We start from the raw sequence: 11,591 nt of genomic DNA on the forward strand, positions 1-11,591 counted from the left end.
CACCTGTGGGATATTCCATATCAGTGTTTGATGAGCATTCCTCAACTTTCTCAGTCTTTTTTGCCACTTGTGCCAGCTTTTTTGAAACATGTTGCAGGCATCAAATTCTAAATGAGCTAATATTTGCAAAAAATGTAGTTTACCAGTTTGAACGTTAAGTATCTTGTCTTTTCAGTCTATTCAATTGAATATAGGTTCAAAAGGATTTGCAAATCATTGTATTCTGTTTTTATTTTTGTATATTTATTTTTCATTTTGTTTTCCTTAATGTTGATAATGATACATTGTTATGCAGAGGTGTATTTAAACCAATTTTATAGACAATTGATGCTATTTATGGTCATGGGGGGGCAGAGGAGGCACAAAATGTTTTCTTCTTCCGAGGGGGGCGTAACAGAAAGTAATTAAGAAGCATTGGAAAAGACAAACATGAAGTAAAGTGTGAGATGAACGTTGTTGTCAGTCAGTGTTTGGGTGGGAGGAGCACAGGAAGTGGAGGTCAGGAACTTCCTGACATGGCAGAACGGGGGGGTGCGTGCGTGTGGGATAAGATTGGTAAGATTATATAATAAATTAAAAATGTAATTTAATTTAATGTACACTCTTAAATTTCTTGAACATTTTTTAAATTTGTTGTTTACCATCTATTGTCCTACATTCAGATCTGAATATTTTTGAAATATATTTTTTCACTTTCGGTTTGTGTTTATATTCATAAATACAAATTTATTATACATTAAAATCTGCATATTTTTGAAGGACACTTTTTTTTTTTTTTTTTACATTATTTTTTTTGTTACAATTTTATAAAAAGAATATTTAACATGTATTTTAGAATTATTAATATGATTTACTTGATGTGTGTGACAATCATGGGTACTTTAACTTTAACTTAACGTTTTTATTAGATTTTTTAATTGATTTTATTACATTCAAAGATTGATTTTTTTCTTTACATTTCTTTTATGAATATTTAAGATTTATTTTCTTTATTTTAATGCTGCACATTTCGCAATAATACCTTTGCTGTACACCTGATAATTAATGTATTACATTCAAATATGCTATATTTTGTATCTATTTTTTGTGAAATAACTTACTTTTCAGATATATATATTTTTTACTTAAGACAATTTCTAAATTTTACCTTTTTATTGTATACATTCCTTAAAACGTTGTAGTGGATTTCACTACAAAAATACATTTCAACAATGCTCTAAATATGATGCTGTTTTTAGGAATCCACAAAAAAACAAAAATTGCAAAGATGCTCTAAATATTAGCTGTTTTTAGGAATCCACTACAATAACGCATGTCAACGATGCTTCAAATGAAAACAGTATTATGTTGTTTTTAGGACTCCACTACAAAAATAAATGTCAACGATTCTCTAAATATTATGCTTATTATATTTTATACATTCTTTAAAAATGTTGTTTCTTCAATATGAATATTTCAAATATAATTTTTTAAAATGTTTTTTATTTTCTTTATTATATAAATTAATTGATAAGAAATGTATATTTGTCGTTAAAAAAAATACTATACATTTTAAATTCATTTGGAATTCTGCACATTTATCAAGGACACTTAAAAAAAAGTTCTTACATTTGAATTTATTACTTTACACACTTTTATTGTGTTGTATATTCCAACAGGTATTCTATTGAGTTAACATGCAGTCAAGTCAATTAAAAGATATTGACCTTATTATTAATAATGTCTACAATACATGTGTTGTTTGAAATCATGTTAAAATGCAAATGTCTGATAATTATTCTAACGTGCTGTCCGGTGCACGTGTGGAGGTGTTAGTGGGGCCGTTCTAACTGCTGTTTATTTGCTCTGCCAGCCCACTTCCAGGACCCCTGGAGAGACATCAGCCGTGGACCAAACAGAGGAAGCTTTGACTGGAGAAAAGGAGCAGGAGGTCTGAAGGACTTCCAGCAGCAAAACAAGGTGACCTGCACTTCCTGCTGCACTTCCTGTCATGCTTCATCTCTCAGCTGCCACCGCATCATCTTTCCATCCTGACACCTTGTTCCCTGAGCACCTCCTGCTGCGGCAGACAAGTTCAACCAGCGTCACATATGTTCACTTACAAACGTGTAAGGGAGTAATGTCTTTGGAGGAGATGACTAAAAACAGCGTTTTTGAAGAAGATTAGTAAAAACTGTTTTTGAAGTACATTTTTTAAAACATAAAAAAATACTCCTGTCACACAAAGGATTTTATAGTATTAATTTTTTCAGCGGATTAGTAAAAACAGCACTGAAAAAGCACTGCTGTCATATGGATGAAAAAACAGCAGAATATTCCTGTCATATAGAACAGTGTTTTTCAACCACTGTGCTGGTGCCGTGAGATACAGTATGGTGTGCCGTGGGAGATTATCTAAATTCACCTATTTAGGTTAAAAATATTTTTTGCAAACCGGTAATTATAGTCTGCAAATCATGTGTTGTTGTTGAGGTCGGTGCTGTCTAAAGCTCAGCAGAGTAACCGTGTAATACTCTTCCATCTCAGTAGATGGCAGCCTAATTGCTTTGTAGATGTCAGAAGCAGCGGGGGGCAGCGTGCAGGTAAAAAGGTGTCTAATGCTTAAACCAAAAATAAATAAAAAGTGAGTGCCCCTAAGAAAAAGCATTGAAGCTTAGGGAAGGCTATGCAGAACGAAACTAAAACTGAACTGGCTACAAAGTAAACAAAAAAAGAATGCTGGACGACAGCAAAGACTTACTGCGGAGCAAAGACGGCGTCCACAATGTACATCCGAACATGACATGACAATCAACAATGTCCCCACAAAGAAGGATAAAAACAACTGAAATATTCTTCATTGCTAAAACAAAGTAGATGCGGGAAATATCGCTCAAAGGAAGACATGAAACTGCTACAGGAAAATACCAAAAAAAGAGGAAAAGCCACCAAAATAAGAGCGCAAGACAAGAACTAAAACACTAGACACAGGAAAACATCAAAAAACTCATACGGCGTGATGTGACAGGTGGTGACAGTACACCTACTTTGAGACAAGAGCTATAGTGATGCATGCTTGGTTATGGTTTAAAGTCATATCCAACAATTGCGACAACGACTTTTTACTGTCAACCGAGTTTCGTTTTTTAGTGATTTCTGCTGGTGGTGTGCCTCCGGATTTTGTCAACGCAGAAAATGTGCCTTGGCTCAAAAAAGGTTGAAAAACACTGATATAGAACATCGTTGACTATTGTTTTTGTAGTGGATTCCTAAAAACAGCATAAGACTGCTATATTTAAGGCATCGTTGACATGCGTTATTGTAGTGGATTCCTAAAAACAGCATAATATTTAGAGAATCGTTGAAAATTATTTTTGTAGTGGAGTCCTAAAAACAGCATAATACTATTGTCATTTGGAGTATCATCGACATGCGTTATTGTAGTGGGTTCTTAAAAACAGCTAATATTTAGAGCATCTTTTCAATGTATTTTTGTAGTGGATTCCTAAAAACAGCATACTATTTAGAGCATTGTTGAAATGTATTTTTGTAGTGGATTCCTAAAAACAGCAGAATATTCCTGTCATATAGAACATCATTGACTAGCGTTTTTGTATTGGATTCCTAAAAACAGCAGAATATTCCTGTCATATAGAACATTTTTGACTAGTGTTATCGTAGTGGATTTTTAAAAACAGCTAATATTTAGAGCATTGTTGGAATGTATTTTTTTTGTGCATTCCTAAAAACAGCAGAATATTCCTGTCATATATAGAACATTGTTGACTAGCGTTTTTTGCAGTTGATTCCTAAAAACAGCATAAGACTGCTGTCATTTGATGCATCGTTGACATGCGTTATTGTAGTGGATTCCTAAAAACAGCATAATATTTAGAGAATTGTAGACATTTATTTTTGTAGTGGATTCCTAAAAACAGCATAATACTGTTGTCATTTGAAGCATCATTGTGTGAATTCCTAAAAACAGCTATTATTTAGCGCTTTTCTCTAGTGACTCAAAGCGCTTTACATAGTGAAACCCAATATCTAAGTTACTTTTAAACCAGCGTGGATTGCACTGGGAACAGGTGGGTAAAGTGTCTTGCCCAAGGACACAACGGCAGTGACTAGGATGGCGGAAGCGGGAATCAAACCTGGAACCCTCAAGTTGCTGGCACGGCCACTCTACCAACACAGCTATGCCGCCCCCATTTAGAGCATCTTTGCAATGTATTTTTGTAGTGGATTCCTAAAAACAGCGTAATATTTAGAGCATTGTTGACATTTATTTTTGTAGCGGATTCCTAAAAACAGCATAATAGTGCTGTTGTTTAAATCATTGTTGACATTCATTTTTGTAGTGGATTCCTATAAACGGCAGAAAACCCCTGTCTTATAGGGTATCATTGACTAGTGTTTTTGTAGTGGATTTCTAAAAAGAGCAGAATACTGCTGTCATTTAAGGCATCGTTTAAATGTATTTTTGTAATGGAGTCCTAAAAACAGCATAGTACTGCTGTTGTTAAATCCTCGTGGAAATGTATTTTTGTAGTGGATTCCTAAAAACAGCACAATACAATAAAGCATTACTGTAAAGCATTTTTTGTAGTGGATTCCTAAAAACAGCAGTGTGTTTTTTTGCAGTCAATTCAAGAAAACAGTGCATTTCCAAAAACAGCAGGATACTCTTTTCATAAAGAAGATATTAGACTAGTGTTTTTGTCATAGACTCCTAAAATCAGCAAAGCACTGCTGTAGATTCACAAAATAGCAGTAACTTTCTAAAAATAGCAGAGTGCTCTTGTAATATAGAGAATCTTTTTCAAGCGTTTTTGTTCTTTAAAGACAGCAGAATGGTTCTGTCACGTAAATGATCTTCGATGTCGTTGAAGTCAATCCTTAAAAACAGCATGTTCTTGTCATATGGAGAATACTTAAATTGTGTTGTTTTTTTCAAACAAAATATTAATAAAATTCAAGCAGTGTTGTTTCTGTATAGAGGATCTTTGACTAGCACTTTTATCTTAAGTGGAGCAGAGCACTCTTGTCATAAAGAGGTTTTTTGCAGCAGATGTTTAAGGATCTTTGACTTAAGATGACTAAAAACAGCAGAGTGCTCTTTTATTTAGAGGATCTTTGACTAGGGCTTTTTTGTACTTTCAAATAGATTTATTTGGATTATTATTCTTACAAAGTTTGAAAGGCGGGAGTGTTTCAGTAACTCGTTGGTGAAACCCGCTTCTCGGAGACGATGAAACCTTGGAATGCGCCGTGACCCCAAGTGTCACCGCAAGAATTTACCATCAGTGACCCTCTGAAGCGCCGGACACACACGTGACGCGCTCTGTCCTCCGGGACTCGGAGCGTTGACGTCTCACCCGACTTGACGGGAGGCACAAAACAAGCTGGCTTCCCAGTGATCGGGTGGGACCGGTTCCCGTGGCAGCAGAGACAATGACGGACAAGGTGTTGCACGCCTGCAAAGAGACGAGTGGACGAGGGCCAGACGTTGGCTGAGTGAGAGCGGCGGAGCAATGAGGTCAAGCTAACCGGGATCCTTCAAAATGATGTGCCTGCTTGGCTTCTCTTGCCAGACAGGAAGGACCATGTTAGGGAGGAAATATCCAAAAGCAGCAGTCATTCTTAGGAGAAAGCTATGTAGCTTTTCCCTGAGAAATTGCATCAAAAAACATTACTATATGGACTTGAAGGACCAAACGTAAACGCCCAAACTTTGTTGCTCGGCAGAATTTGTCCGACAGTATCATTTTTTCACAAATATTTCACCAATATAACTTTAACGAGCAATCAGGACAGGTTAGATCAACAGAATAAAATATTATTTTCACAGAATATGTCACGTTAGTTGGGTTGGGCATGGGAACCCGGACTAACATTTCAGGATTGTTTAAACGTTATCAATTGAATTCCTAGTTTGGATGCACAACAGGAATAGAAAGCCACAGAACAATGAAGAAGAAATACAAATCAATCAATTTATTTGTATAGCCCTTAATTGCAAGTGCCTCAAAGGGCTTCACACACCACAACCACAACCCCTGAACTAACGGCCGAAAAACATTGAGAAAAAAATAGCCGCCAAAAGACAAAGTAGTAATACTTCCCTAACAATGAAGCAAAAATAGCCGACAAACAATGAAGAAGAAATAATCAACAAACGATGAAGAAGAAATAGCCGACAAACAATGACGGAGGAACAACCGACAAACAACAAAGAAGAACTAACTGACAAGCAATGAAGAAGAAACAGCCGTAAAAAAAAAAAAGGCCGACAAACAATGAAAACAAAATAGCCGACAAACAACAAAGAAGAACGAGCAGACAAGCAATGAAGAAGAAACCGAGAAAAATGAGACAAAAAAAGCCAACAAGCAATGAAAAATAAATTGCCGAAAAAAAAGACAAAGAAATAGCTGACAAGCGATGAAGAAGAAATAGCCGACAAACAACGAAGAAGAAATAGCCAACAAACAATGACGAAGAAATAGCCGACAAGCGATGAAGAAAAAATAGCCGACAAACAACGATGAAGAAATAGCCGACAAACAACAAAGAAGAACTAGCCGACAAACAACAAAGAAGAACTAGCCGACAAACAACAAAGAAGAACTAGCCGACAAACAACAAAGAAGAACTAGCCGACAAGCAATGACAAAGAAATAGCCGACAAACAGCAAAGAAGAACCAGCCGACAAGCATTGAAGAAGATAGCCGAGAAAAAAATTACCAAAAAAAAGCCAACAAGCAATGAAAAAGAAATAGCCGAAAAATAGGACGAACAAATAGCCGACAAACAACGAAGAATAAACAGCTGACAAACAATGACTGAGAAATAGCCGAGAAAAAATAGCAAACAAACAATGAAGAAGTAATAGCCAACAAACAATGACGAAGTAATAGCCAACAAACAATGACGAAGTAATAGCCAACAAACAACAAAAAACAGCCATAAAACAACAAAAAAGAAACAGCAGACAAGCGATGAAGAAATAGCCGACAAACAATGAAGAACAGCCGACAAACAATGACAGAAAAATAGCCGACAAACAACGAAAAATTATCAGCCAACAAACAACAAAGAACAAATAGCTGACAAACAACAAAAAACAGCCAACAAACTACAAAAAAGAAACAGCAGACAAGCGATGAAGAAGAAATAGCCGACAAACAATGACGAACAGCTGACAAACAATGACAGAAAAATAGCCGACAAACCACGAAAAAAAAATAGCCAAGAAAAAATGACGAACAAATAGCCAACAGACAACAAAGAAGAAATTGCCGACAAACAACGAAAAAGAAATAGCCAACAAATAATGAAGAACTAGCCGACAAGCAATGAAGAAAGCTAAAAAAGAAAAAAAAATAGCGACTGCCAATGAAAAATAAATAGCCACTGAACAACAAAGAAAAAATAGTCGTCAAATAAAATAAAGAAAATAGCCGACAAACAAGAAGAAACCGCCGACAAACAATGAAGAAAAAATAGCCATTGCCAACGAAGAAAAAAATAGCCGCCAAAGAAGAAAAAGCTGTTGCCAACGAAGAATAGTTGCCGCCAAATAAGAAATAGCTGACACCAAAATAAATACATTTTTTAGGGGAAAAAAGGGAAACTTAAACGTCACAATGTTGTCACTTACTCTACCGCAAATGTGTGTTTTTTTAGATGAATTAGGAAGACATAAATCAACTCAATCACTGTAATTATTTATTTAGGACACATGGTACAGTATATTACCTAATGAGAGTTCAGATTTCATGGGGCATTGTCATTTGTGCCCCAAACTCCAATAAATATATACATTCTTGTTAACCAAAAAGCAAAGTTTTCCTGACACGGTTACCAGTTGCGAGGTAGAATACATGGGTGCCCCCAAACCTATTTGATTTATTCATTGATTTTTACAAATGATATAACTAATTAGCTACTGTAGCTTAACAGAATCACTTTTGATTATTTTTCCAAGACATGTGTGACTTGTTGCTAGGCGGATTTCGTCGAGGCAAAGGCATTGTGCCACTACTTAGTCCAATTTAAAAAAAATAAAAACACACAATGATGATTATTTGAGTAACATGATAGCGTTTTCAGACATGTTGGTATACAATATGTGCTGATGAAAGGAAATGCATTGTTGTCCTGTCCTGCTGGGTTGTGTTGTCCACGCACTGACAGCATCATGAGAGCTAATGCACAGCAGATTGAAGCAAAACTACACAAGACAAAAGAAAAGAAGCCATTGTGGTTTTCCAGAGGGGCGTTCAGGTGCGCGCTAATGGGAAAAAGATGCCGCGCCATGACTGGAGTTTGGACTCCAACGAGACGATTAGGCCGCCATTAAAAACAGGAAGCTGGGACTCGAAAAAGGCCCTCGTAAATGAAATTGAGAATGAAAGAGAGAGATGCTGAAATAACCCGAGTGTGACAAAAAGGAGCAGTTTGAGGTGCGTGTGGGGGCGGAGCTTAAGCCAACATGGCTGCTGGATGCAGGTGTTAGCGTTTAGACGGTAGTCAGACTCAATAGCCGCGGACGTTTGTAACAGAAAGGAAAGAAACACGACACACCTTGGCCCGCGTGATCTCATCGCCGTGCACCTGTGCGCACACGCAAGAAGTGATATCCAATCCCATCCTAACGACGTGCACATGGACGATTGTGCAAACCCTGCCGATTGATCATAAACTTCAACGCCCAAACACGACCTCTGCATTTGCTCGGGAAACACGCGGAAGAAGCGAACTGGCACTTTTTAAATCTTCTTGGGCATTACCATTTTGTCATTTGAAATACAATTTTAGTGAGCTAACAGGACAATGCAGATTCGCCTAGCCAGTTGTTGCTAGGTAGAGTTTGTAGGGCATGCGTGTTTGTGTCCCAAACTGTTTTTTTGTTGTCGTTTTTTTTTTTTAAACAATTGAAATACAATTTAAGCGAGCTAACAAGGACAATGAAGATTCGCCTAGCCAGTTGTTGCTAGGTAGAGTTTGTGGGGCATACGCATTTGTGCCCCAAACTGTTTTTTTGTTGTATTTTTTTTTTTTTTTTTAAACAATTTAAATACAATTTAAGCGAGCTAACAAGGACAATGCAGATTCGCCTAGCCAGTTGCTGCTGGTAGAGTTTGTGGGGCATACGCATTTGTTCCCCAAACTGTTTTTTTGTTGTCCTTTTTATTATTTTTTTAACAACTGAAATACAATTGAAGCGAGCTAACAGGTCAATGCAGATTAGCCTAACTAAGCAGATGTTTCAAGGTAGAGTCTGTGGGGCATAAGCATTTGTGCCCCAAGCCGGTTTTTTTAAATTATTATTTTTTTTAAATAATTTAAATCTATTGTTAGCTAGCTAACAGGACAATCTAGATTCGCCTAGCCAGTTGTTGCTAGGTAGAGTTTGTGGGGTATACACGTTTGTGCCCCAAGCTGTTTTTTTGTTGTTGTTTTGTTTTTGTTTTTTTAAACAATTGAAATACAATTTAAGTGAGCTAACAGGACAATGCAGAGTAGCCTAACTAACCAGATGTTTCAAGGTAGAGTCTGTGGGGCATAAGCATTTGTGTGTTTTTTTGTTGTTGTTGTTGTTATTTATTTTTTTTAAATAATTGAAATACAATTTTAGGGAGCTAACAGGACAATGCAGATTCGCCTAGCTAGTTGCTGCTAGGTAGAATTTGGGGGCATACGCGTTTGTGCCCCAAGCTGTTTTTTTGTTGTCGTTTGTTTTTTTTTAAACAACTGAAATACAATTGAAGCGAGCTACCAGGACAATGCAGATTAGCCTAACTAACCAGATGTTTCAAGGTAGAGTCTGTGGGGCATAAGCATTTGTGCCCCGAGCCGTTTTTTTTGTTGTTGGGGTTTTTTTTTTTTAATAACTGAAATACAATTTTAGGGAGCTAACAGGACAATCTAGACTCGCCTAGCCAGTTGTTGCTTGGTAGAGTTTGTGGGGCATACGCGTTTGTGCCCCAAGACTGAAACGACTGGGTCGCATAGTGATGCGGATGTGGTTCTCCCAAGGATGCAGACGGCTTCGGACACAGCTTGCAGGTAGGAAAATGATTTATTTTAAATATAAATCATATGGTGAATTACAAAAAGACATGCACGTAGCACAAAAGGCAAAACAAAAGGACTAGCGTGGGAGCTAGCAGGAAAAAATAGCATAGCATGAAATCTAAGTAGTCGTTATTAGTTGTATGGGAACAAACTAGGAAGCCAGACCGAGTGAGGCCAGGGCAAAGACTAAATAGCCCTCTGATTAGTGCCCGGGCAACAGGTGCGCGTCCCGAACACTAACCAGAGGCAGGTGCATGTAATCGGTTGACATGGCAACTGAAAACAAACAAAATCAAGGTGCTGAAAACACGTGACTAAAACATAAACAAACTATGATCCGGGCAGCGGATCGTAACAAAGCCGTTTTTTTGTTGTTGTTGTTTTTTTATACACTTGAAATACAATTTATGCGAGCTAAGAGGACAATGCAGATTAGCCTAACCAGATGTTTCAAGGTAGAGTCTGTGGGGGATAAGCATTTGTGCCCCGAGCTGTTTTGTTGTTGTTTAAAAAAAAATTGAAATCAAATGTTAACTAGCTAACAGGACAATCTAGATTCGCCTAGCCAGTTGTTGCTAGGTAGAGTTTGTGGGGCATATGCGTTGGTGCCCCAAGCTAGCTTCTTTTTTTTTTTAATAATTGAAATAAGATTTTAGCAAGCTAACAGGACAATGCAGATTAGCCTAGCCAATTGTTGCTTTATAGTATTTGTGGTGTATAAACATTTGTGTCCCAAGCTGTTTTTTTTGTTGTTTTTTAAACAATTGAAATACAATTTAAGTGAACTAACTGGACAATGCAGATTATTTTAGCCAGATGTTGCTAGGTAGAGTTTGTGGGGCATAAGTGTTTGTGCCCCGAGCTGTTTTGTTTTTTGTTGTTGGTGTTTTGTTTTTTTAAATACGCAATTGAAAAAAATGTTTTGCGAACTAACAGTACAATGCAAATTAGCGTAGTCAGTTGTTGCTTGACGTTAGGTGGCAGTAGTGTATAGTTTATGGTGTGTGGGCTGGTCCGTTCACTCTTTGCTAAATCTAGCTTTTTGTTACGCCCCAAAAAGTGTTAATACCGTGAGTGTTGTACTAATTACGCACTACCTGTTTAATTGTAATGTGCTTAATTGTAGTTTTCATCAACATATTTGGAATTGTTGAAATCGCCATTTAAAATTGCTAATGATAATCAGTAGCATGTCAATAGCAAAGCCAATATATACTAGCATCAAGCTATTGCAATTTTGGAAAAGTGAATTTTGGAGTGTTTTTTGAGTAAATTGTTGTGTTGGCATTGAAAATTGCAACACTACCTATAGGTAGTTTGGTAAATCTGCTCTCAGGGCTGCTGGAGTCATTACCAAGTGCCGAAGTGCGAAGAACCGGCTGAGTCGGCAAACGGGCGTGGGTACCGAAACATGGCACCGTTCGATTTTACGTGAATCCGTGCCCGGTGGGACCGGCGGGATTCAGTCAGTGCCAGAAAAGTACCGGAATCGGTACCCACCCCTAATTCTATGTGCTTGTTTCCCCGC

General features: G+C 37.2%; 1 protein-coding gene and 1 long non-coding RNA gene across 5 annotated transcripts in view; one reads left to right on the top strand and one right to left on the bottom strand.

The window, feature by feature from the left end:
• The window catches only part of LOC133608373 (collagen and calcium-binding EGF domain-containing protein 1-like), a 108,635-nt gene that overhangs the window by 43,149 nt on the left and 53,895 nt on the right, over positions 1–11,591 (bottom strand). The window lies entirely within an intron of this gene.
• The window catches only part of LOC133608936 (uncharacterized), a 73,808-nt gene continuing 63,998 nt past the window's right edge, over positions 1,782–11,591 (top strand). For both annotated transcript variants that reach the window (XR_009815647.1, XR_009815646.1), the window contains exon 1: positions 1,782–1,959. This is a non-coding gene — a long non-coding RNA (uncharacterized lncRNA). The remainder of the gene's footprint in view (positions 1,960–11,591) is intronic.

Source organism: Nerophis lumbriciformis, linkage group LG06, assembly GCF_033978685.3.
Source record: "Nerophis lumbriciformis linkage group LG06, RoL_Nlum_v2.1, whole genome shotgun sequence".
NCBI classification, from domain to species: domain Eukaryota; kingdom Metazoa; phylum Chordata; class Actinopteri; order Syngnathiformes; family Syngnathidae; genus Nerophis; species Nerophis lumbriciformis.